At 47.0% G+C, this 27,479-nt stretch overlaps 1 protein-coding gene across 2 annotated transcripts in view; it reads left to right on the forward strand.

The window, feature by feature from the left end:
- Positions 1–24,136: 24,136 nt before the first annotated feature.
- The window catches only part of TTPAL (alpha tocopherol transfer protein like), a 15,396-nt gene continuing 12,053 nt past the window's right edge, over positions 24,137–27,479 (forward strand). Inside the window, exons 1-2 of one of the 2 annotated variants that reach the window (XM_035006375.1) lie at positions 24,137–24,220; positions 24,721–24,779. The gene's annotated coding sequence lies outside the window, so the exon portion shown is untranslated. The remainder of the gene's footprint in view (positions 24,221–24,720; positions 24,780–27,479) is intronic. The other variant, XM_035006376.1, reaches the window with a different exon arrangement.

Raw genomic sequence — 27,479 nt, forward strand, 5'->3', positions numbered from 1 at the left:
TAACAATACATATCTTCGTTCAGCGACTCTTCTCTGCAGGCACAGTGCCAGGAGCTTAAGGGTTCAGTAGAGAAAAGATGACCCCTATTTCTGCCCTCCTGTAGCTCATGTGGCCGATGGGGTAAGCCCATGGGCAAATGTGATAATTGCATAGTGAGCAGTCATGTGGGGAGGCACAGGAACTGGGGGCAGGGGTAGAAGTGGAGAAGGAGGCACCAACCCAGCCTGCTTGAGAGGGGTGTGAATAGAAATGCCTTCCCAGAGGAGACAGGAAGAGAGGGAGGATTCCAACCAGAGAAGGGGGCGCTGGTGCACACTGTGATCCAAGCGGCGGGAACAGCAAGTGCAAAGGTCCAGGGGTTAGGAAGAGGGAAAGAGAGTGGATATCTGGTAAGATGAGGTCGGTATGCGTTGGTGTAGAGCCGGTGGAGGGGTGCTAGAGAGCAGCAGAATAGCAAGAGACTATGGCCAGGTGACAGAGGACCTAGTAAACCATGTTAAAGAGTTTGAACTTTATCCTGAGGGCAAAAGGGGAGCCAGTGAAGGGTTTTAAGGGGAAGAGTGGCATAGTGTGCCTAGAGTTTGGAAAGTTGCCTCGGCTGCTGTGTGCAAGTTTGGAAAGAGGAGAGACCAGAGAGAAGGCTGGAACAAGACCCCAGGTGAGAGAAGAAGAGGACTAAACAGATGGGAGATGGGCCAGAGAGAGCTGTTTTATCCATGATGTGGTGAAAGGATGGCTGGGGGGGGGGGTGGTGAATTATGGGAGTCTGGGACTCCTGGACTTCATGATTTCTCTGATTCTTGGATTCTGTGCTCAACACTCCATAATTATTTGTCCTTAAATGCCTGTTGATATCACTATACATTGATAATCCCTGACCTCACACTGCCCCGCATCCCCCCCCCTTTTGAGCCTGCTTTCCCTGTTTGCAAAGTGGGGATCACCAACACCTTCCTTGCCGAGCAGCCAGGGGAGTGAGAGCTAATGTGTGGTCCGCACCTGCACGAAGCAGGCATTTGGTCCGTGGGAGGCATGCTTGCCCTAAGTGCTTGACATATAGGCATTGCCAGGAAAGAAGTGGGTCTGGAGAGAACAAGAGAGATCAGAATGGAAGAACAGAGGTAAGGAAGAGCCCTGTTTTCATCTGCTCCTGGTCACCTGCATTGCTCTGGCTTCTGGGCTTCTGGTTGGGCATCTGGCTGGGCATCTGGTTCCCAGATTTGGTTATTTGCTGGTGTACCAGTTGGCTGTGGGACTCCCCATATCTGTAGCCTGCTGGCCCTCCCAGTGCCTCTTTCTGGTCCTAAACTCCTGCCCCACCTCCAGGGCCGCAGACACCAGCGGGGGGTAGCCAAGCAGGATCTGGTCTTCCCTGGGCAGGTCTGAGCCAGGCTAAGCACCACTCAACCTGCTTCCAACCCAGCCCACCTCGAGGCCATACTACAGTGTTCCCTTCTTAGGCAACTGTTCTGTTGACACAAACAACAGCAGGTCTTTGGTGACAGAAACCTCACTTGTCTCCCCAAAACAAACACATGGGGTCTCTGGAACCACACCCTAGGCCCCTGTGTTACAATGTGCTTCTTGCCAGTGGTTCAGCTTTCATTCAGTTTAATCCACAAAACATCAGTTGAACAACACAACTGTGGGCAAACCCCACAGGGCTGGCAGGATCCTTGGAGACTCACTCCTTGCTTCGAGGAAGTGGGAATGGGAAACCACACAGTGTTTGGGGAAGGGTTGAGCTTAGAGTCCAAAGCCCGAACTCCTGGTCCATTTCTTTGCACACAGTAGGGGTTCCACAAACAGTGAAATTAGGTCAAATTAGGAGTTTATACATTTCCCAGCTAGCATTTGCCTTGACTCTTTCTCAAAGATGGTAAGAGACTGGAGAGAAAGGTGGCCTCTGGGGAGTGAGCTGGGTAGCTGGGGTCAGGGGTGGAAGGAAGACCTACTTTTCCTTTTATGCCCTTTTGTACCATTTGAATGTTTTATTTTCACCCAGCGCTCATAGATCAGAGTTAATCAATCAAACAAACAATCATAATTAAATAAACAATTAAGTGAGCCAGGCTCTTTTGTAACTCCGTGCCTTTGTACGTGCTGTTCCCTCTGGTGGAAATGCCCTTTCCCGGTCTGCCCCACCTGGAAAACTGCACAAGTTACAAGCCTGAGCTCAGATGCCCAGTGTCTTGGGCCTGCTGCCACCTCCCCACGATGGTTCTCTTCCATTTGCCCACCACCTCCGCATGCCCTCATCTGCTGCGCTCCGTGCCCCGGGAGGCACCCACGCCTTCCGACTTCTCACTGGATCCCGGCAGAGGGAGGAGTCGGTGGTAGATGAAAGGGCAGGATGAGAAAGAAGTGGGGGTGTTGATGTGACCCATCGCCTGCCGGTTTTGCCTTCATCTTCACGGGGGTTACATTTCTTCAAGACCTGCACTCTTGTCTTGGCCTTGCTTCCACAGAGCACCAACACTGTTCCCTCTCTCTCCCCTTCAAGCCTTTGGGGTGATAACAGCTCCCCGCTGTTTCTAGTCCCTGGGTGCCTCGATATTCCTTGAAGTTTTCCTTAGCCTGCCCACACCTCTGTAAATACTTCCTTCGCTAACTTTGCTTCAGTTAAGCCGGGGGTTCCTATCTGGATTAATTTCGCCCCTTGGGGGACAGTTGGCAATGTCTGGAGACGTCTTTGGCTGTCATTGCTAGTGTGGGGGTGTTACTATTGGCCTCTAGTGGGTGGAGACCAGGGATGCTGCTAAACATCCTACAGTGCACAGGACAGCCCCCCAAAACAGAGAATTGTTTGGCCCCCAATATTAATGGTGCCAAGTTGAGAAACCCTGATAGACACCCCTGAGATGTTAACCGCTCCCTGCTTGGAGCCTGAGAGTTCCCGGCTGGGGGTTCTGGACACCCACTGCCCTCGCTGCACTGTGACCCACTCGACAGGCCGGCCGTTGGTCTGCTCTTAATGGCAAAGAGAGGAAGAGACCCAATCTTTGCCTTCAAGCTACCCCCTGTACATTGGGGAGAGAATCTGGGGAGCTTGGTGCCTCACCAGACTCGAGTCCTTGAGGGCAGGGTCTCCGTGTCATTCACCACATAGCCCCCGTGGTAGGAGACATTTGCTGATTGAATCAAATAATCCTTCCACAATGTCTTAAAAGAGGCTACAGCAGACAAGGTCTAGACTCAGTGACTAAACAAGACCCAGGGAACCTGGGTGGGGTTTTTCGTTTTTGTTTTTGTTTTCCCCCTGTGACAGAAATTTCAGGGAAACCACAGTTAGGCAAATACATACAGAATGAATGAGGAATGAATGAATGATAGTCCCAGAGATATGGGTGGGTAGGTAGGACAGAAAGCAAGAGGGCAAGAAGGTGTCTCATCTCTTAAATGGGTATCATAATAGAACCCACCTCCTAGGATTACTGTCAGAATAAAATTAAGGGAAAGCACTTAGTATGTTACTCAGTGCCTGGTGAGCACAAAAGAAACAGTATCCATCAGCTATCTGGAGGAAGTGATGGAGGAGAATCATCAAGGTGGGGGCTAGGGAGCTCTGACATGAAGAGGGGGCTCCTTTGCTTCTCTGGGCATCTGTAAAATGGGCAAAATGTAGGCAAGATTAGTGGTTTGCAGAAACTATATCATAAGGGATGCTTTAGGAGCTCCACAATATGTGATTCAAATACTATTTTAAAATCAAATCTAGGGCGCCTGGGTGGCTCAGTTGGTTAAGCGACTGCCTTCGGCTCAGGTCATGATCCTGGAGTCCCTGGATCGAGTCCCGCATCGGGCACCCTGCTCGGCAGGGAGTCTGCTTCTCCCTCTGACCCTCCCCCCTCTCATGTATTCTCTCTCATTCTTGCTCTCTCAAATAAATAAATAAATCTTTTAAAAAATTAAAAAATAAATAAAAAATAAATAAAATAAAATCTATAATTCAACAAAAATAAAAGGCCCAGTCTGTTAAGTTACAGTGAGATATAACTGTCAGGCAGGCTTAAAGTGACCAATTCATCTGTTTTTGCCTGGGACTTTACCAGTTTTAGCAGTGAAAGTCCTGTGTTCTGAAAATCCCCTCGGTCTTGGGCAGACTGAGATGGTGGGTTACCCTAGCAGGCCAGATGATCAGTCTGCCTATGTGATTTTTAAAATAATAAGTAGCTAACATATATTGAATACTTACTCTGTGCTAGGTGCTTTTCTAATGACCCTATAAGTATTATCTTATTTAATCTTCATAAGAACCCAGTGAGATAAATATTATTAGTATCCCTCTTTGTATGGTGGCACAGAGAGGTTCTATAATTGCCTGAGGCTACACAGCTCCCGAGTAATAGAGTCACGATTTGATTCCAGGTTGTCAAGGTCCAGAGTACCCATATTGAACCATGACCTCTATGATACATATGAATATATTTTAAAAGAAACTTTGAGATGATAATGGTAACAGTAATAGTAATAATGATGATGATGGTGGTGGTGGAAATATACTTTTAAAACATTTTTTGAAATAGTCATAATGATAATATGTTTTTTGAGCACTCAGATATTCATTCCAAAGTTTAACCCAGTGGAGACAGCTTATATTCTAACCTGGGCTACCAGATCTACCTAGTGTGAAGACCTCAGAATAAAGGGCCACCTCTGCTGAATTATAGCCGGAGTAGAAGACTCAAATATTTACAGGTATTACACAAGCAGGGTTTCTAGGGGGGCTGGCTGGCTGCTAGCTCTTCATCTGGGTGCCCCTGACACGGTGGTGACGGTGTTCTCTCTGTGCTGATTATTGAGCTGTCCACTTAGGCTTTGTGCATTTTTAAAGTGTATATTTTTAAAATTATATAAAACCTTCAAAGCACACATACACACAGATTGTTGCCATTTGGAAATATTTCTCTGGATGAAGCAGGATTACGTTTGGATGTGAAGGAAAGCAGATACTGAAATAACTGGATTTTGGAGGCTGGTTTCCCTGCAGGAGGTGACCGATGGCTCTTTGATGGATAGATGCAAATCAAGCAATTGTTGGGTGTGCCCTGATCTGAAACTGAGGTGTTTGATAAAACAGCTTCTGTTTTTCTCGATGATTTCTTCGTATAAGAATATCTATGTTGAGCGGCGCCTGGGTGGCTCAGTCGTTAAGCGTCTGCCTTCGGCTCAGGTCATGATCCCAGGGTCCTGGGATCAAGCCCCGCATCGGGCTCCCTGCTCCGCGGGAGGCCTGCTTCTCCCTCTCCCACTCCCCCTGCTTGTGTTCCCTCTCTCGCTGTGTCTCTCTCTGTCAAATAAATAAATAAAATCTTTAAAAAAAAAAAAAGAATATCTATGTTGAGAAGCCTGTCTGTTTTGTTCACCTCGTTTACCCAAGTTCTCAGGTATTTGAAGTTATAAAAAAAAGAACTTTCTATACATTTTATCTATCAGGCTTTCATGGGAAAAGGGTTTCGTGGCTAAAATTTAGAATGTGAGAACTTTAAGGTTCTAAAATTCTGCCTCTGAGAAGCAGGCCCCACATGGCAGGGTGGGTTTGGGGGTGACTCACCGCGGGGATGGGTGGCAGGGGAGTGACCGCTCCTGGGGGCGGGAGGGGGTGGCCCAGGAGCCACGGCAGCCACTTCTCGAAGGGCGTGTCTCCGTTTACAAAGGGCCTTTTCATCTTTAGTCACCTCTTCAGCAAACAAGTCCAGGCGCCCACTCTGTGCCAGGTTACAGGGTGTAACGTTCATCCAATAATCACAAAGACAGAACTACCAACAGCAGCAAGTCACAGGGGCACAGGGCCGGGACCCTCACTGGTCTCCGCCCTGCCTCCCAAACCACCCAAACCCGCCCCTTCTCACGGCCCTCCTCGGCCACCCTGGCCTGCTCTTCACCATCCCCAGCTGCACGGTCACCACCTCGCCGGTCTCCCTGTCCCACTCGGACCCCTAAATCCACTCTCCATGGTGTGTTTATAAAATATGAATCAGAAGACCTCACCCCTACCTTACCCCTAACTCGAGAGTTATACCCTTGCTGCAGAGTGACATCCCACGGCCCTCCGGCCCTACATGGGCCCTGATCACCTCGGCTCTCCTTTCTCCCTCTCTCCAGTCTTGCGGCTCCTGCCTCAGGGCCTTTGCTCTAGCCCTTCCCTCTGCCTGACTCCTCTTCTCCCGCACATTCAAACAGCTGCTGTTTCTCATGATTCAGATGTTGCCACAAACGTCACCCGCCCCCCCAGGAAACTGGCAACACCGGGGCCTCTTTGGCTGGGTGATGTGTACTGCCTGAATTTTGTACCATGTGCCTATTCAAATAAATTGTTAGTTCAAACACAAGTGTCTCCTTGGAGAGGCCTTTCTGGAAAGCAACCTTCCCCGCTTACTTCCTCTTATAATTTTCCCTTATGAAGTATATAATACAGTCTGTAATTGCCTTGGGTTTTTTTGTTTTGTTTTGTTTTTAATCTCTTTTTAGTTCATTGTCTATCTCCCCTTCATGAGGACATGGACTTTACCCTGTCTTACCTACCACCTACTACAGTCCTGGCACATAGTAGGTGCTCAATAAATATTTATTGACCCAGTGACGAAAAGAAATGGGGGGCGGTGGGTGGAAGGACGTCTGAGTTGATAACGGAGAGTTACCCCGCAAAGCTGGGGGTGGGAGGGTTGGGCTTAGTTCCAAGCAGGGGGAAGAATGGGCAGTTTGAGAGCTTCAAGAAGACCAGGCCGATGGGACCAGGGACGAGAAAGCCAGGGTGTGAGGCAGGTGCGATTACACCCGTTTTACAGATGAGGAATCTGAGGCTCAGAAAGGGCAAGAGACTTACCCAAGTCATCCGGTAGGCAATGATTTGAGTTTAGAATCCAGGTCCCAACTCAAGGTTAAATAGAACCTCACAGTTACTGAGCACCTATATGCACTAACTTATGAGAGGGGTGCTATTATTACATCTTTATCTGACTGTTGAAGAAACTGAAGCACAGAGAGGTTGAATGACTTGCCCTAGGTCATACAGCTTGCAAGTAGCCAAGCCTCAGGCCTTTCCCTGGCTCCGAACGGTTCCCAGTTTCCACCTCCCAGTTCCCCCCCAGCCTCTGGCCTCACACAAATTTCCAGCCCGGACACGGAGGGGCTGTGGGTTTAAACACTGACCCTCTCTGGAGTTTGGGGCAAAGCCAGAAAATTCTCTGAAACCTTCCAGGACTTGGGTTCCCCTAACTCCAGACCAAAAGAGAGCAAAACTAGCCCTACTTGCAAGACTGCTATGAGAAAAAAAGCGATAAAAAATAATTACAGGACTTGTAAGTGATAAAAATAATTGTAGGGCTCCTGGCAAACAGCCTGGGCTGTAGAGATACTGACTAACGACAGCAGGAATTTATGGCCCTGTGGGTTCAGTCTTTTAGAGGCTGGGGTGATAGGAGCCAGGGTCATGAGTGGGGTCACGGGCAGAAAACTCCCAGCAGCCCCTTCCTATCCTACCAGCCTGGGCTGGGATTTTGGGGCTCTCAGATGGCCATGCCCTCCCAGCCCAATGGGCCACCATTCATCATCCCTCTCTTGGGTCTTGTGTTTCTTGCCACTTCTAAAAACCTGTCAACTATTTAGCAAGTTATGGTGATTTGGTTCATTCATTAATTCTCAGGGCCCCAGGGGAAGGCAGGGTGCAGATCTGGGTGGTGGAGGTAGAGAGCAAGATCCAGGCACAGCTATTCAACCCCCTGTAGCCAGTGGACACGTGCTGAGGGCCTACCCCGTGCCAGGGGCCTTGCTTCCCTGGTGGACCCCCCACCCTGGGGTAGGACGTAAGAGCTGGACCCTGGGTCCCCAACTCCAAGGACTATGGTCTCCCCACCACAAAAAAAGATTGGGAGTGGCTTATCCCTGTACGTGTTCACAGCTAATTCTTAAGGACATCAAAAACCCTCCTTAAGACCCTGTGTATTGTTGTTTTTTATAAAAACAAAACCTACATATCACAAAAGCTCAAATAACACAGAGAAATTCGAAGTTCAAAACACTGAAATTTTACCACCCAGAGAAGAATCACCCTTAGCAGAGGTAAAGGAGCTTAGTAAGCGCTCGAGCGCTGAAGTCAAAACGTCACGAGCTAGCTGTCAACTCTCCTCTGCCTCAGTTTCTCCAACCGGCAAAACTGTCCCATGGCAGCACCTGGCCCCCAGGGCTGCGAGGAGCACTAACCGAGCTAACCACTTACAGAGCACTTAGAACAGCACCCTCACGGTTCCGCACATGAGCTCTACACCTGCTTGCGGTTTTAGAACCTGGTTTTTTAAAAATACCCAACAAGATGTGCTAGGCACCTTTCCATGTCTATAAGCTCGTTTATGTAAGTAAGGTCTTAATTTGAGGGCCGAGCAGCTCCCACAGGCAGGAGCCCCCTCCCCACACTTGCACCCTCTCGAGGCTGTTGATTTTCTGCCTCTTTCTGTGCTGAGAGCTCTCCGCAGATCCCTAAGGCAATCCGGTGTGGCAGCGGTGAAACTAGGGCCCACAGACAGCAAGTCACTTAACCGGGGTCACAAGGCTGCAACTTGAGCCTCTAACATCTGGACTCCAGAGGCAGAGCTCAAGACTGAGAAACAAGCACTGAGAAATTCAAGAGGGTTTGGAGTCAGGTGGACATGACTTTGAATCTGCCTTCTGCTAATACTAGTTATGTCACCTTGGGCCAGTGCCTGAACCTCCCTAAGCATCAGTTTTCTCGTCTGTAAAACGGGACTGCTGATACCCATCACACAGCGTTGCCACAGAGATTGCTCCGATCCGGCTAATCGCTGCTGTTTCTGGAACAGTAATGCTTGTGGGGCTCCATGTTAAGTACTTTCCAAACAGTATTTCATTTAACTAATAAGCACAGGTAAAGAGCTAATATTGCAAACAGCAATGTTATATTTGGAATGTATATTTCGTAAGGGGGGGCTTTGGTTGTTTTGCTCACTATGTAACTTCAAGGTCTAAAACGGTGCCAGGTGCATAGTATATGTTCAACAAAAATTGTTGCATGAATAAATGACTCCAATTTCACCGATATCAGTGACAAAAGGGCTCTGTTCCTAGGTGTGTGACTTTGAGGAAGTCTCTATGTCTCTGAACTTCAGTTTTCTCCTGGGCCTAATGGATATAATGACGCTGGCAACATTGATTGAGCACCAACTGTGTGCTGGGCCCTATTCTAAGTGGTTTATATCTCCCAACGGTAATGTCCCCTTTAAACCTTACAATGCCCTTTGAGGTACTATTATTAGCCCATGTTAAGGTTAAACTAGCCGAGGCACAGGGCGATTGTCACCCGGCTAACGTCTCACTAGTTAAGACGTGAGGTTGGAATTCAAATCCTCCAGCCCTCTGATGCACCGCAGAGTGTATCTGCTTAACAAGACCCTTAAGACTAGCCTTCCCTTCCCCATCAGCAGAAGTAGTATAGATATTGAGGTATATTTGTAGAGTGGAATACCAAACAGTAACGAAGAAAGAGTAAATTACCAATAACTAGAATGACATGGGTGGCTCTCACAATTATGTTGAAAGGAGCCAGGTGCGAAAGACACTAGAGTTGCCAGGTAAAATACAAGATGTTCAGGTGAATTTGAATTTCAGATAAACAGTGAAATTTCTTTTAGCATAAATATTTCCCAGATGAAATTCAAATTCATTATATGCTAAAGCTGGCAACCCTAAGTGTTATATATGTATGATTCCATTCATACAAAGTTCAAAAGCAAGCAAAAGGAATAAATGATGATAGAAGTTAGGACAGCAGTTGCCTGGGGGTGGCGGGGGAGGGGTGGAAAGGGCTGCAACAAAAGCCACGTATCTTGATCTGGATGCGGGGTTACGTGTGTATACACACTTGTAACAATTCTCCAAGCTGTACGCTTAATATTTTCCCACTTTACAAGATTTGTGAATTGTGACTCCTTAAAAAAATGTTTAAAAATTCTAAAGAGCAATCCACTCTATCTATAAAATCTTAAGTAAATAGTATCTGACAGGGTGCTCAAAAGGATAAAATAAGATAAAGGTTGTGGGTCTCTTAGTACATTTGAGGAGCTCATAGTAAGAACTCAATAAAGGAAAGCCACTGTTAAATGTAACCACAGCGTTCATATTATTATTATTATCACCCCCTTTTGTCATTTTCTCTATTGCAGATTGCTTGGAGTGCCCTCAAGTGTCTACATTTTGTCATAGCACCTCAGTTACTGCAAAGAATACCCTTTATCCAAGCTCGGAGTCTCAATGCTAAGGGCTTTTCTTTTGCTCCAGGACACAGAAGAAAGTACCCAAATCCACATCAGACTAATGGGTCCCAAGTCCAATGCTGGCCCTGCCCACAGTAGCCCACTGAAGTTCGTGAGAAGGCAGGCAGAAGGGGACGCACTGGTCTCTGTGTTTCGCTGTCCCAGCATAATCGCAAACATCTTGTTCCTAGGAACTCACATGATCGTATTTGAAAGTGGCATTGGACAGGCTACAAAATGCTTTCACATCAACAATAATCTCAGCTAGCTTTCAGTGAGTGCTTCCTGTGTGTCACACACCAGGCGAAGAGATACATGTCCTTTTTTCCCCCTTGTAATCCTTAAAATGACCTGTGAGGTATATATTGTTTGTAGCCTGCTTCTCACCCCCAGCCCCAAGAGTACGCTTTGGGCATCCTTCCATGTCAATAAATATAGCTGGGGCGGTAAGTACTTGATTCAAAGGCTGAGAAACTTAAACAGTCAGCAGCCACTGCCCAGGTGAAGATCAATAATAGTTAACATTTATTGAGTGCTTTATTACACACCAGGCCCTATGCTAATTGGTTAACTCGAACTATCTCTCATTTGATCCTTGAGGCAATCTCGAGGTAGCTTCTATTATTATTCAGAGAATCTGAAGCTCAAAGAAGTAAAGGAGCCATCCAAGGTCAGACAGACAGCTGGTGTAAATGGCAGAGCTGGGATTCAAACCCAGGTGGGTCTGATTCTGGTCCTGGGCTCTCCACCGGCACGTTTGAAGGACAATATGGGGGAGAATGCAAGGGAAGGTCCCCAAGTGGAGCAAGGAGCCACTGACAAAATCCCAAAGGCAGGTAGAAGGGCAGTGTGGACCCAGGCCATGGGAGAGGCAATTTCTGAAATTGTTTACCGTAGTTTACCATGGAGGGGATGGAAGGCTTCCTGGAGGTGATGCCATTTGGGCTGACTTAATGTCTCCAGCCAAGAAAGAGGGTCTTTTAATAACTCACCAGTTCCCACGCGGTTGCACATCAGACTCACATGACTTCAAATACTAATTGTGCCACTCTCCAGTTTAAAAACAAACAAAAAACAGCATTATTGTGACATAATTGGTGTACAATGAACAATTCCTATTTAAACTGCATAATTTGATGAGTTTTGACATTTGTGCATACCCATGAACCCATCACCACAATCAAGATGATGAATGTCTCCATCACTCCAAAAGTTTCCTGGTACCCCGGTAGAAGCCATCTCCTCCTTATCACACCCACTCCCATCCCCACGCCACCATGGTCACTTTAGGTACTTTCTTTTCAATAAAGATTACTTTAACATTTCTGGAATTTTATAGAAATGGAATCGTACAAGATGTACCCTTTTTGTTTGGCTTCTTTCATGGGGCATAATTATTGAGATTCACCAAGGTTTTTGCACCTACCAACAGTTTGTTCCTTTTTATTACTCTTTTATCTATTATATGTATATCAGTTCATTTATCACATTCCCCTGGGGATGGACATTGTTTTCCCCAGTTTGGGATCATTATAAATACAGCTGCTAAGAACATTCTTGCGCACCTCTCTGAGTGGACACTCTCGTTACCCGAGGGCAAGTGCCGAGGAGTGGCTTTGCTGAGTCATGTAAGTGTATGTTTAACTTTTTCCAAAAGCCACTGCAAACCATCCTCCAAACTAGTTGTGCTATCTTGAGTCCCCACCAGCAGTGTACCAAGAGTCCCAGTCCCCTAGGGTGAGTCTTTTTAATTTTAGCCATTCTAGCTAGATCCACTAGCGTCTCTTCACCTGTGGCCCCCACCGGTGGTCCCTTAGCTCTTCTGGAGCCCAGTTTTCTCCTGCGTAGAGTGGAAATAACTGTAACAGCTTTGAGAGGTAGTGAAGACACAGCAAGCTAGCACATAGACTATATAGAGTATCAGGACGAGCAGATCGTAGATGTTTCTAAGAGATGGCTATTTTATTACACTTGACCCCCTGCCATCCCGTGGTCTGGGGCCTTACCCGAGGACACACCTTCAAACCAGATGGTAAAACCTGCCTCCTTCGTGTGAAGTCAGCGCTCCTAGCCCAGAGGAATAAGAGAAGCAGTGATTGTTATAGGCACTGTGCTCAGGGAGTGTGAATGGTTCATCCTTATAAAGCCTTGAGGGGAGTGGTTGGTTTTTTGGGGTTTTTTTCCTCTATTTTACACATGAGAAAACCGAGGTGTGGTAAGCAGTCATTGGCCATGGTCACATAGCAGTTAAGGGATTGTACTGGGATTTGAAGCTAAGTCCCTCCGTCTGATTTGGGATCCAGGAGAATTGCTAATGAAGTAAATGGCCCAGTGATAGAATGCCTCCTGGGGCTCAGGGCTGTCTTCAGTCGGGTTCCCTGGAAACAGAGCCTGAGGCAGGGATGGAGCACATGTGGTTTATTAAGGGTGGAACCCATAAGGGAGGGAGGAAAGCAGGATGGAACAGAACCAAGCAGAGACTTGCTCTCAGGTAAAGTCCGGCAAGGGTGCTGGCCTTTTGTATCTCTTCCGGGTCCTTGGCTGTGAACCACCTGTGGATGAGGAGGATAACCCTTTTGGGTGAGGTGACTTCGGAGGTCACAGTGCTCAGGAGAAGGAGACACAATAAGACATCAGACGCCCACCACTGAAGCATCTGGGGGGCGGGAGGGGGTGCTGGCCCCATAAAGGAAGGACTTGAGAGGTCCCCAAAGGCACCCACACTTCTTGCCTGCCTCAGGAAGCAAGCTCTAGGGCATTCGGGAACATTCACTTCCACGCTTGTCTTAGAGAACCATCCATCCTGCTGCAACCAGCATGTTGAACAAACCCAACTCATGACGTAATCTAAACACACCTTTTTGTCTCCCAGCATCCCTTTTAAAATTTATTCAGTGGAGAGACATTTTCTCTACCACTAGGTGAAAACTCATCCCCGTTACTTTTCTGCTCATTCTCCAGAAACAGACAATTCTATAATCACTCTAGGTCACACACCACACAGTATCGATTTAGAAATTAGAATGTCCAGTAAAGCTACTGATCACAACTCCCAGCTTGATTTGGGTTTAAAGCTTCTCTCCCGGGCCAGCTTGGTCCTGCTTCAGGTTGGCAGCCTGCTGCGGTGGGGAGGTGGTGTCGGACGCTCCTCTCTTTCTCCTCCCCTTCCCCAGAGGTGGGGCCGAGGGGGCTGGGTAGAGATGGAGAGGAGAGAGGAAGGGTCTCACTTGAACTGCCACCATCCTGGCTGGTTTTGAGCTCTCCAGGACACAATTTAAGCTGCCCCTTTCTGTCATGGGACACTGTTGTGGGCTCATGGAGATGGCCAGTGCCACAGGCCCTTCTCACCCTTGACCTTGATGGATGCACCTCTCTTCCAAGGGGTCTCTAGCAACTCCTTTCTCAGCCCTAGGAATTTGACATCCAACTCCAGCTTTTTGCTGCTATCTCCCCTCTGTCCCTCCACAAGGTCCTGTGGGACACGCCTGCACTGTCCCAAGTGACCAAGGGGCAAGCTTGGACCCCTTGTAGGTGCTCTCTGCTCATGTTGGTCCCTGGGAAACACCGCGGCAGCCTTTGTCTGGGAGCGCGTGGGAGTGTAGGCTGACCTCAGCGCACCCACACGCTCCAGCTCCTTCACCAGCACAGCCGGGCAGCCCATTTCTCCCAACCTCCAGACACCTCTGCCCACATTAAGCTCTTCAAATTGTCCCCCCCCAAGAGCCCCCACCATTCCATTCCACTCTTCCAAGAAGATGGCCACTGAAGGATTGTTGCCCCCTCTCCCTCCCATAGGAGAACTGTGGGTGAATGGAGGGGTAATCATACATATCGGGGTTTTGAGTGGCCATGGCCAAATTTTAGCACTTGCGGGCTTTGGACTCTGCTCTTGGAAAGTTTTCGCTGGCTGTCACCGCAGAGCTTTAGAGCAACGTTGTACAGGTCCCACCCACCTCCCCGAGCCTCCGTTTTCCCCTATCTTCATGAAGGCGGCATTACTCCACCAGGGGGTCACTGTGAGGGCTGAGTGACGTATATCGAGTGTTACCAGATACTGACTCTCTAGGACCCCACAATCCCAGACCTGCAATTCCATCTCTGTGTGACCACTGACAGGTGATTTTCCCCTGCTGATCTCAGTTTCCACACCTGTCCAATGGCACTCGTAAGAGCCCCTACCTGAGAGCATCTCCACAAGGTTGGTGGGGTGAGTTATATAAAGCGTGTAGCACAGTGCCCAGCATTTGGTAAGGATTCAGTACTGCCACATGCTACTGACACAGTGGAGGGTGGTCTGGGTGGGCTTTTATGCTGGTATTGGTGGGGCAGGGAGTGCAGAGCCTCCACCCCTCTTGGTCCCCTACCATTCCAGGCCCTGTTTTGGAAATGCTTCAGCCCAGCTGGGATCTAGGGCCCCTGGGAACAGAGAGGACAGACTGTACCTCCAAACAGTCGTGCTGACTCAGATTTAAAAATCAATGTGTGACCAGAAAAACACAGCAGGGCTCTCACCTCTTGTGGGAAATCCACACAGCCAGCCCCACTCACATCTTTTATCTCAAGCTCAGAGATGTGGCCAGCCCGATTCTGGGCCCTGACTACAAGGCTTATGAGCAAAAAGGCTGGCACAGAGAGTAACAGAAGTCTCTGGCTCCTTGAGGCACGCCAGGCCCATGGGTCACAAGCTTCGCATGATCCCCTGGTTGGGGTCAGGCATGTCTGGTGCTTGCCAAGCCCTTGACTTCTCCCAGCCCTAGTCTGGACACTTCTCAAGCCAAGTCAGGCTCCGGACGGCTGGTTGGGCAACTCATGACCTCAGACTGGGTCATATCCATCAGATGAGCATCTGTTTAAGAGTATGGAACATTTTGTTCTTTCAAATCCCGAGGGCCAAAGAGTATGAACACTTCCCATCCACACTTCACCACCCCCCCCCCCCAACACCAACTGCCATTTACTTTGGGCAAGTTCCTTTGCCTCTCTGACTCCGGTTTTCCCATCTGTCAAATGCAAACTAACAAGCACCTCCACCCACCAGGGTTGTTGTGAGATTCAGGTAATGAGTGTCAAGAGATGGCACACACATTGGCAGGCCCACATCAGGGGAAAGTTATGCCTGCACACAAGGCCACTGGACACCAAACGAACGCCAGTAAGTTATATATGCAGTGGGCACAAGTATGGACTGTGGAGGCAGACTGCCTGGGTTCAAAACCAGGCTGCTTTACCACCTGCTGTGTGGCCACAGGTGACCTCTCCAACTCTCAGTTTTCTTCTCTGTAAAATGGGAATAATAATAACAGAATTATGAGGATGCTGTTAGATCATATGTACTGGGAACGGTGCCTGGCACATAATGATCACTTAATGAGTATTAACTATTTGTTTAAAGGTTTTATTTATTTCTTTGAGAGAGAGAGAGAGTGAGAGAGAGACAGAGAGCATGAGAGGGGGGTGGGTCAGAGGGAGAAGCAGACTCTCCGCCGAGCAGGGAGCCCGACGTGGGACTCGATCCCGGGACTCCAGGATCATGACCTGAGCCGAAGGCAGTCGCCCAACTGACTGAGCCATCCAAGCATCCCGAGTATTAACTATTTTTGATTAGTCACACAAGTTAGTAATGTTAGCAATGGTGCTGAAATCACATCGGTAAGGCCGTTGGACAGGATTAACGGGGAAGAGGAGTCATATTTATTGAGTACCTACTATGCGCCAGAAGCCAGATATTCAAACATGTGTATATGCACACACACATACACTGTGAAGTAGGTAGTTTTCATCTTTTAAAAACTTTATGTTATAAAACAAATCACAGATGTGGAAAATCATACAAATTAAATTTGCAGCTTAGTGATTATTTTGGGGGCAAACATCCTGGTAACCACCACCCAGGTCAAGAAATAAAACTTTGCTAGTGGCCCCAGGAGCCCCTCCATGTACCCCATCTCAATCATAGCCCCTCCCCCCAAAAGTAATTACTAACCTGACTTTTATAGTAATTATTTCCTTGCTTAATCATTTAAATGTGCATCCCTAGACATTATATTTCCATTTTGCCCATTTAAAAAAAATTTAATATATGTTTTAAGCCATATATCCCCACCCCCAATCTCTTTCTTTGCCTTGTAGTTTATCTGTTCCGCTGTTTGACCCATAGAGTTTCTCAAAGTCTGGATTTTGTCTATTGCATCCTCACAGTCCAATTCAACATGGCCCTTGCCCTCTGCATTTCCCTGCATATTAGCAGCTCAGTCACCCAGTTTCCATCCCTCTGGCATGATTATAGGTGGTTCTGTGTTCTTTTATCAAGAAGCACATACACGGCTACAGTTTGCTTTTCTTTGATATCATCTGCTATTGTGTATGATGGTTACACACACTAATTCATAGCAGGTTGCAAAATGGCAATATTATATCATTTTGTTTTCCTGTATCAGTTGTAATAATTTTATAAGAAGATGTTTTTCTTAATCTATGATTTGGTCACCCAGTGGTACAGTTCATATAGGAAAGGTGGAACAAATATTTGATTCTTCTGTTTTATTTATGTAGTTGTTTTTTTTTTTTTTAAGATTTTTTATTTATTTATCTGAGACAGAGAGAATGAGAGACAGAGAGCATGAGAGGGAGGAGGGTCAGAGGGAGAAGCAGACTCCCTGCCGAGCAGGGAGCCCGATGCGGGACTCGATCCCGGGACTCCAGGATCATGACCTGAGCCGAAGGCAGTCGCCCAACCAACTGAGCCACCCAGGCGCCCTATTTATGTAGTTTTTAAGAGTAAGAGTTTCTAAACTATCTTCAGAAGGTGATCGGTTAGTATTTTTGCTGAATATCATTATGAACGTACTGAAACATATTTGACGCATTTGAATCGATTGCAAGTATAATCTTGGCTGCAGCTGAAATGGTACCAGCATTAGGTTGGTTTCTAAGTCCATTGGATAGCCTCGCAGGCTTCCTTGTTATCTGGTATGACAAGATATTCCAGGCTCATCTTGTATATTTCCTGTCACACCTCTAGAATCATCAATTTCTCCAAGAGGTCCTTCTATTTTCTTAAATAGAAAAGGGCATTTCAGGGGCGCCTGGGTGGCTCAGTCGTTAAGCGTCTGCCTTCGGCTCAGGTCATGATCCCGGGGTCCTGGAATCGAGCCCCGCATTGGGCTCCCTGCTTGGCGGGAAGCATGCTTCTCCCTCTTCCACTCCCCCTGCTTGTGTTCCCTCTCTCGCTGTCTCTCTCTCTGTCAAATAAATAAATAAAATGTTTAAAAAAAAAAAGAAAAGGGCATTTCAACACTCATAAACTGAGTGTTATGTATGCTCACTGCTACTAGATGATCATTGTTTCTAGGCCTTATTAGTGAATAGAATTAGGTATTTTATATAAATACATAGATTTTATTACATATTTATTACTATAGATTATATATATGTATACCTCACATATAACTTTGGTTTCAAGGACACAGGAGATGAAAAATTTGGAAGGTTCTACAATAACTGATTTGTCACTTTATACATGCAACAGTCTCAGAATAACAATGGTAAAATTGCCGCTACTGACTAGAATACTGAAAATGGATACAAAAATGTTTGCATCCACTGTGCCTCTTCCCCACCACTTTGGGGGACTGTACAATAGCTACAATGTTAGAGCATATAGGCACTGTAAACTTCATTTCTCTTTTAACTATCTTTTAGTGTTACTTCTCCACGTAAATACATACCGAGTGCTTACCACCAGTCCTCATGGCAATGTCTCTCCAGACATGTTGTTGGGCTGGAGCTTGATCTCAGTAGACTCCTCAGGAAAGGCTCATGGAAAAAATACTGAGTGTTTGCAAGGTAATAATGGGTCTTTATAGAAGGTCAGTTTTGCTGGATATAAATTCTTGGTTTGTACTTTCTTTGAATATCATACCTATATTATACCATTTTCTTCTGCCTTAAAGCATTGCTGTTGAAGAGTCTGATGAGAATCTCATTTTATTTCTTTTTTGCCTACATGCCTAGGGCGCCTAAAGAATTTTTCTTTCTCTTTAAAAACCAGTAATTTTACAAAAGTATGCCTTGGTATTGGTTGTTCTGGGTCGATGAAGTATTCCTTGCTTTGTTTTTGTTTTTTGTTGTTTCTTTGTCATACTTTTCCCATCAATGACTCCTCTTATTCCTAAGTTAGATTTTCATTTCCGAACTTCAATATTTGTCCCTTTCCCTCAAATTCTTTTATATCCTCATTTAACTTTAATTTTTAAAAATTGCCCCCCTTTCACTTTCTATTTATCTCAACTGTTGATTTTATTTTTTCATTTGCTCTTATATTGCATTTAGTTCATTTTTTCATTTTAAAGATAATTTATCCTTTCTCTCTGGTTCTTTCATGAGTTGGCACCTGGCTTCTGAATTTCTTTTCTTTTTTTTTTTTTTTTAATTTTTTAAGACTTTATTTATTTATCTGTCAGAGAGAGAGAGCAAGCACAAGCAGGGGGAGCTGCAGGCAGAAGAAGAGGGAGAAGCAGGCTCCCTGCTGAGCAGGGAGCCCAATGCGTGTCTTGAGGTGGGGCTGGATCCCAGGACCCTGGGATCATAACCTGAGCCGAAGGCGGACGCTTAACCAACTGAGCCACCCAGGCATCCCTCGTTTCTGAATTTCTGTAGTTCTGATTTACATTGTTCTTTTTTGTCTTACATCATTTTGTTCATGTTTTTAACTTGCTTTACTCTTTTTTTTTTTTTTTTTTAATGTTTTTCTGGGTGGCTTTCATTGTCTGTAGGACTGTTCTTCTCTCTCCCGGTCTCAATCTATCTCTCTCTCTCCTCTTCTTCCTCCTTCTTCTTCTTTAAGCCATCTTGCTTTCCCAGGATTTGAGTTCGAAACTTTTCCATTGCTCATTTTATGTGAAATTAGTTTTTCTGAACATTTAGGAGGAGGCTTGGTTAAGAAAACGTTTGTATTTTCACAGAGCTCCCCCTTTTGTTGTTTCTGCATATTTTTAACAAAAATCTGGCTTTACCTCTGTGGTTTTCTGGCTCTGTTCTCCTCCCCCACTTTCATCTAGCCCAGTTCTTTCCTTGATTTCTACTTTCCCTACCCTGCTCCATTGCAATCTCCTTACCAGGTGTTTCTCAGCATGGGACCTGCCCTAGAAGGAAGGCTTGGTGGTCATTTCTGGAATTCATGGGCATTGAACTCTATCAGCCCTTAAGCCTCGTGGCAGACCCTTTGCACTCCCCCAGCTGGAGCTGGCAAAACCCTTCCCAGTTTTGGCTGCTATTTTCAAATTGGCCCGCCAGGCATTCCCACAACTAGATGTTGCAATCTGGGGACTCCTGTTCTTAGGTCTGTTAGACACCTTGCTGCTTCCCTTTTATACCTCCTCTACAGAGGCCCTAGTGGCACTCAGGCCTCGTAGCTGTTGCTGATTTGTCCTCACTCATTTGTTCGTGGAGTTCCTGAAAATACCTTGTCACCTAGTTTTGTTGCAAATGTGGGTATGGAATTTTGTTTCTGTTTGTATGTGGGGACTTAGGAGGATTTAAATCTGGGCTGGGCATCACTGCCATCATCTTATCAGAACTCCCCAGCTGCTATCATTTTACAGATGAGGAAACTGAGCCCCAGGGTGGTTTGCTCAAAATCACACAGCTAATGACAGGGGATAAACGAAATGGGAGAGCACCTGCCATCGTGCATGGAACAGAGATGATGCATAATACAGACTACTTTCGGGCGCCTGGGTGGCTCAGTTGGTTAAGCGACTGCCTTCGGCTCGGGTCATGATCCCAGGGTCCTGGGATCGAGCCCCGCATCGGGCTCCCTGCTCCGCGGGAAGCCTGCTTCTCCCTCTCCCACTCCCCCTGCTTGTGTTCCCTCTCTCGCTGTGTCTCTCTCTGTCAAATAAATAAATAAAATCTTTTAAAAAAAAATACAGACTACTTTCTCTCTGTCCCCCTTACTTCTTCCTCCCTGCTCCCACCAGCCAGTGTCCCTTCAGGATTCTGTTATTGATAATTAAATGAGATTATTCCAGCAAAGAGTTCATGGCACTGCCAAAAAAAAAAAAAAGGTGTTCAATCAGTGGTAGCTGTTAGTAGAGAATTTATGGTTGCAGAAACCAAGGTAAGTAATTGTTCCAAGGTTGCCCAGCTGACTCATGTCTGTCCCACCAGAAGCCAACTTTCTTTCTTCTATACCAGTGGTTCTCAACTGGGGCAATTTTTTCCCCTAGTGCGTATTTGGCAATGTCTGAAGGCATTTTTGCTTTTTACCACTGTAAGTGTGGGGTGCTACTGTCATTTAGTGGGTAGAGGCCAAGAATGCCATTAAACATCCTACAGTGTACAGGTTGGCATAAACCCCCCACCCCTCAAAAAAGACTTGCACAGCCCCCAAAGTCAATAGTGTTGTGGATAAGAAACTATGCCCTATATCATGGTGCTATCTTAAATAAGCCTTACCTTAGAATCAATACTAAAACTGGTTCTAGCAGATTGTCTGAAGTCAGAATCACATGCTTTGAAAACAGTGATAGAGGGGTGCCTGGGTGGCTCAGTCAGTTGGACCTTCAGCTCAGCTCATGATCTCGGGGTCCTGAGATTGAGCCCCACGTCAAGCTCCTTGTTCAGCAGGGAGTCTACTTCTCCCTCTCCCTCTGTCCCTCCCCACCACTCACGCTCTGTCTCTCTCCCTCTCTGTCTCAAATAAATTTAAAAAAAAAATCTTAAAAAAAAAAATAGAAAAGGGGCGCCTGGGTGGTTCAGTCGGTTAAGCGGCTGCCTTCGGCTCGGGTCGTGATCCCAGGGTCCTGGGATCGAGCCCTGCATCGGGCTCCCTGCTCGGCGGAGAGCCTGCTTCTCCTTCTCCCTCTGTCTGCCACTCTGCCTACTTGTGCTCTCTCTCTATCTCTGTTAAATAAATAAATAAATAAAAATCTTTAAAAAAAAAAATAGAAAACAGTGATAGGTCAGGCATTTCTGGCCTCCTTTAGAACATACCCAATGGCCAGATTTCTTTCTTCAGAGACTGGATGAAGCTAGGAGGGCTGCATGCGTGAAGCCCTCCAAACCAAGATGCAGGACAAGCTGCCCTCCCTCCAGTGACCTTTCGGCTTTCAAGTGGGGTGGCTATCATGAGTTAACAGACATGTCATGGTCCAAGGTACCAGGACTCTGCACAGGCCATTCTCCTGAATCCTTCTAAAGACTCCCTAGACAATGGGACACATACCCCATTTTACCCCCAAAGAAATGGATCTTTCAAGGGGCAGTTCCAAGTGTGTTGCTTCTGAGTGTCCAGTGCAGAAAAGTAAAAGACAGAAGTTCAAATCCCAGCTCAATCTTGGAGTTACTATGTGACCATGGCAATTTCTTCTCCTTTTCTGAGCCTGCTTCCCAACCTGTAAGAACAAAGAGGCAACATAACCTCCAAGGCAAAGTAAAATTTGGGGCTGTGTTGGCATACAGACTTGGGCTCAAACCCAGCTCTTTCACTGATTATCTTGAGCCCCCAGGCAAGTGACTTTCCCTTTCTGGGTTTCAGTTTCCCCATCTGTACATGGGACAATACTAGCTTCCTGTTCACAGGGTTGTAGTAAGGTATAATTGAAATCATACAAACAATTTAGCATAGTACCTAGTGTATATAATCCCTCAAAAAATGAAAACTTTCTTTGTTGATTATCTGAGACTCTTCTAATCCTAAAATATCTTGGTTCCATGATATGTAACACCAGGAAGAACCAAAAGTAATGGCCCTCAATTGAGGGATGGGGCAGGGACTTCTAGGGCATCTCTGAATCGCCTCCCAACCTTCCCCTGCCCTTAAGACCAGGTTCTAGACCTATATTCTTCTCCTCCTGCTGGCAGCATCTGGGATTGCAGCCTAGACGGTACCACCAATGGGCCCTGGGTCTGGGCGGAGGAGAGGAGTTTATTCCAATAACTAGGACACCAAGGGTTGGACTGGATCATCCCTTGCCCTTTGCCATGAGAGCTGCCATTTGTAAAAACACTGTTTGCCTGGCAAGGAGCAAGGTGTTTCCCCTTATGAGCTTATTTAATCAGCTTTTTTGCCCATGAAGAACTAGAGGCTTTGGAAATTTGAGTGACTTGGCTATGGTCACATAGTTGGACATAAGGTTGCCAGATTGTGGTAGGCTGAATAATAGCACCCCAAAGATATCCTTGTCCTAATCTTCGGAGCCTGTTATTATCTTATCGAATATGATAAAAGGAACTTTGAAGATGTGATTAAGTTAAGGATCTCGAGATGGGAGATAATCCTAGATTATCTGGGTGGGCCCAATGTAATCACAAGAGTCTTTATAAGAGGGAGGCAGGACACATTGTATCTGTAGTCAGTGATATGTATTGTACACTTACAAACTTGCTAAGAGGATAGATCTCATGGTAAGTGCTCTTGCCACAAGAAAAATTTTAAAAAATTTAAAAGAGGAACTCAGGAGGATCAGAGTCAGTAGTAGATGTGCCAACAAAAGTAAGAGGCTGAAGTGATTTGAGGCATGAGCTGTGGATTGCACCTTAAAAAGGTAAAAAAAAAAAAAAAAAAGGATTCCTCCCTTAAAGTCCCCAGAGACAATGCATCCCTGTCAACACCTTGATTTTAGACTTCCGACCTGCAGAACTATACAAGAATAAATTTGTGTTGTTTCAAGTCACCACATTTGCAACAATTTGTTACAGAAGCAATAGGAAACTAATACATAGATTTTGGGGAAAAACCCCCAAACAAACAAAACACAGGGTATCCAGTTAAATTTGAATTGCTGATAGATAATACATTTTTTAGTATAAGTATATCCCAAATGTTGCATGAGCCATACTTACACTTAAAAAGAAATTGTTGTTTATCTGAAATTTAAATTTAACTGAGTGCTCTGTATTTTATCCTAGAAGTGGTGGAGCCAGAGCAGGAGTCAAAACTTAAAACTCTCAGGCTCCCCTACTTTCCTCAACAATCTGGGATCTGGCAGAAATTGCCATGTTCTCGCGGGCCTCGTGGGTCAGTTGCAATCTCCCAGAGCTCCTCTTGCCTCTGGGGTCGGGAAAGGAAGGGATTGTTTAAGGACATCTCTTGGATACACCTTTGAGCTCCCAGTCCTCCCAGGCCACAGAATTTCTCTCTAGAAATGGTTTTGTGTCTTTACTCTGCTCGAGACAGCGACCGAGGAGCTTTGTCTCAAAGCCGTTGTTGCATGAAAGAAATCTATGTTGGGGCGGGGGTGGGGGTGATGGTGCTGGAGTTTAATGAACTGGGGGTGGGGCAGGAACACCTTTTTTCAAGCTACCACTTTTTGAAGGGGACTTTATGAGCCCCAAAGCAGGACACAAGTAATTACTCAATGGGGCTTTCAAAGCAAGAATCATGTTACATATGAGGAAACTGAGGCCTGCGGTCACTCAGCTACAGACAGACAGATGTCCTCTGGATGGGCATCTCCCCCTTTGCAGCCCCCTGTCCCGATGGCAGCTGCGGTGGGAAGAATCCTGGAATGCCAATCCCGAGGTCTAGGTTGGAAACCCTTTACACTTCATTGACTGCCAATTTCCTTCCATGAAAGAGGGGGATTCCATAAAGACGAGGATTCAGTAAGACAGTGGATATAAAACGCCAGGTACATGGTGGCATGTTCTAGTTTCTTTCCTTCTTTCTCCGGGGCCTCATTCTCCCTGACCCTCCCGACTAGCCTCTCCGCCGGCCGGACTCCCCCAGCGCGCAGACTTGGCCGCTAGGTGGGGACAGAGCGCCGGCACTGCGGCGAGATGTGCACATGCGCACTCACGGGCGGTGCCTCGCCTTCCCACGCCCCGCGGACGTCACTTCCGGCGCGAGGGGCCGGGCCGGCCGGGCAGGGAGTGCGGGTCGGTTCAGTGCGCGCTGCTGGACGAGGCTCCCGCTGCCGATAGACCCGCGCTCCGTCCCGTAGCCCGGCCGGTGAGTGCCCACGAGTCCTCCCGTGTGTCATGGGGGTTGGGGAGAGGGACCCCTGAGAGGGAGGAATAACCGGAAGTTAAGGGACTCAAGGAGAGAGACCCCAGGAAATGGGGACACCTGGGGAAGGGGTGACAGCCGGAAGTGGGGGGCCTCAGAAGGTTGTCGACGGGACATGGGGTCTCTGGGGCTCCGGGAGCGATGGCTTTCTGGCCTCTTGGTGGGGTGGGGAGGAAAGCGATGTCACAACATGATGGGCTGCAGGTGAGGAAGATTCCAGACTTCACGGTAACAAATGGTATTTGCCCCCATCCATACGCCCATCCATCATTTCATTCTCGAGACCGAGTCCTGCTCTGAGCCTGGCACTGCCGAGGCCCTGGAGATTAATCAGGAAGCTCCAGGTGGAGGGTAGGGCCCCGTGTGGGGCTAGACACATCCTCGACTAGGTGTGTACCCTCCGGCACATCACTTAACCTCCTGTCGTCCGCTAATATTTACAGAGCACCGTCATGTGCCAGGCTAGGCCTATAGCCTGTGGACACTACAGTCTGTCTCCCAGGTAAGCACTGGATTGGGATTACAGGCATCTGTTGGTGACTCCCATGGAAACAGCCCAGGGTGGGTCCTGTGAACCGTGATTGTTGTTTAATTCCTCACTTAGCATTCCTCCACCAGGCGGATTCAGCTCATTCAGCAAATATTTATGGAGTGCAGACTATGCGTCTGACACTTTTGTTAGGTGATGGGTTTAAGGTGATGAACAGGACAGATATGGATGTTGCTCGCAAATTGCCTACAGACAATTACAACAGAGGGAGAGTGCTATGCCAAAGAGCTCCTGGCAGGGAGGCTCCTACCCTGGTCTGGAGGTTGGAGAAGGCTTCCTTCTTCAGGCACCATCATCTCTTACCTGGGTTACTGCAGTAGCCTCTGAATGGTCTCTTTACTTCTGTCCTTATCCCCTTACAATCCATTTGCTAGACAGTCGAGCAATCCTTTAAAATAGAAATCAGATCGTGTCACTCTACTCAGATGGGTCCCACCAAACTCAGTAAAAGTCAGAGTTCTTACTGGCTCTCAAAGCCCTGTACCAGTGGGGCCCCCGGGACCTCTATAAGTTCATCTGCTAATATTCTCCACCTTGTTGATTTCGCTCTAGCCATACTGGCCTCCTCGCTGTTCTTTGAAAAAGCCAGGTGTGTTTCTGCCTCTGGCTTTGCCCTTGTTCTCCCAGATGTCTGCATAGCTTGCTCCCTCATCTCCATCTTTCTTCAAATTTCATTTGCGTGAACAAATCATCCCTGACCATCCTATTTAAAATTGCAGTCCCTATTCCCAAGTACATCCAACCCTTTTCCCTGCTTTATTTCTCCCCATAGCACTTTTTTTTTTTTTTTAAAGATTTTATTTATTTATTTGACAGAGAGACACACAGGGGGAACACAAGCAGGGAGAATGGGAGAGGGAGAAGCAGGCTCCCGGCCAAGCAAGGAGCCCGATGCGGGGCTCGATCCCAGGACCCTGGGATCATGACCTGAGCCAAAGGCAGACGCTTAACGACTGAGCCACCCAGGCACCCCCTCCCCATAGCACTTTCATCTGGTTATTATACAGTTTATCTTGCTTATAGTCTCCCTCTCCCACTAGAATCTAAGTTCAACAAAGGCACTATTTTTTGTAGTTGTTCACTGATGTACCTTCAGTGCCTGGAAGAGGGCCTGGTACATAGTAAAGTACTAGGTATTTGTTGAATGCATGAAGTGGCATCTAATTGGGACTTAAGGATGAATCAGTATTGATCAGGTGAAGAACTGGAGGAAGAACAAGCTAGCCAGAGGAAACAGGATGTGAACAAGACAAGAAAACACAACTTTGGGAGGAAGTGAAAGCAGCTGGGTGGGGCTGGAGGTTAGAATGCAAGGAACAGAGTGGGCAGAACTAAGATTTAGGGGGAGTGACCTGGGCACTGGCTATGTGCAGAGACCCCTGAGATGGTCCCTGCTCTCCTTGAGCTCGGAGTCAGGGACCAGTGGTAGTCTGTGGACAAGAGCTTGGGCTTTGGAACTGGACAGCTGCTGCTACCTTATTCCTGGGATATCTAAAGCAGCTGTTTTGTGTCTTTTATTCAATAAATGTGTTCAGATCTTTCAAGAAGCAGACACCGGGGTGAGATTAGGCATGCAAGAAATTAATTGGAGGCAGCACCTGTGAAGCAGGAAAGGGAGGGGAGCTGCAGAAGTCAGAGCCTTTAGACAAGGATAGAGGAGTCCAGCTCCCCGGGAAGGAGGTTTGGGCAGGGAGTCATGGACTGCAGGGCAGTTCCCCGGGAAGGTTCAGGCTGAACCTCAAGGCAAAGTTGCCTGTTAGAAGAGGCCCACATTTCATTCAGTCATTGGCTGGGGACAGTCTGGAAAGTGGCATCCACTGGATGGAGGATCCAGAGGGATAGCAACTGGGGCCATGCATCAGTTATGCTCCATCCCCGAGAAAGAGCCAATCAGCCCGGTTTCACAGCCATCATGATAAGTCATGTGTGTATATGGTGAAAAAGTCAAACAGCACAGTAAAAAGTCTCTCTCCCTCCTTAAATGTCCTGTTATCCAGTACTCTTCCCTAGAGGGAACCACTGGTAACAGTTTATTTCCTTACAGAAATTTTAGGTGCACTCAGTATATAGGTATATATTTTTAAAAATATGAGATTATTTTATGCACACTGTTCTGCAACTTGCTTTCTTTTCCTTAGTGTGTCAGTTCATAAAAGCCTGCCTAATTCCTTCTCATGAGTGAATAGTATCCCATACTTAGGATCATATTATTTAACCAGTCTCCAACTGGTATGCAGTTGAAGTATTTCCTATCTTTTCCCATCATAATCAGTACTTGAAGTGATCATCCTTGTGTGTGTATTTTGCGCACACACACAAGTATATGTCCTCGAAGCAGGATGCTGAGCCGAAGGGTGTGTGGTTTTAAACTTTGGTAGGTATCGCCAAACTGCCGCCCGAAGAGGCTAGGCCAATTTATTCTCTGACGCACAGCAAGCATCTCCGCGCCCGATTTTGTACTCTTGCCAATCTGACTTTCAGAGTTGTTTTAGTTCACATTTCTCGAATTACAAGTAGGTCGAACAAGCATTCGTACATCTGTAAGCAAGGCCGTGGCGTTGGGTGAGGACTGTGTGTGTCCTGCTACGGCTGCTCGGGGGCCTCGGTGGGGGCCTCGGTGGGGGCCTCGGTGGGGGCCTCGGTGGGGGCCTC

This window comes from Mirounga leonina, unplaced genomic scaffold (assembly GCF_011800145.1).
Source record: "Mirounga leonina isolate KUSES-001 unplaced genomic scaffold, KU_Mleo_1.0 Mir_150, whole genome shotgun sequence".
NCBI classification, from domain to species: domain Eukaryota; kingdom Metazoa; phylum Chordata; class Mammalia; order Carnivora; family Phocidae; genus Mirounga; species Mirounga leonina.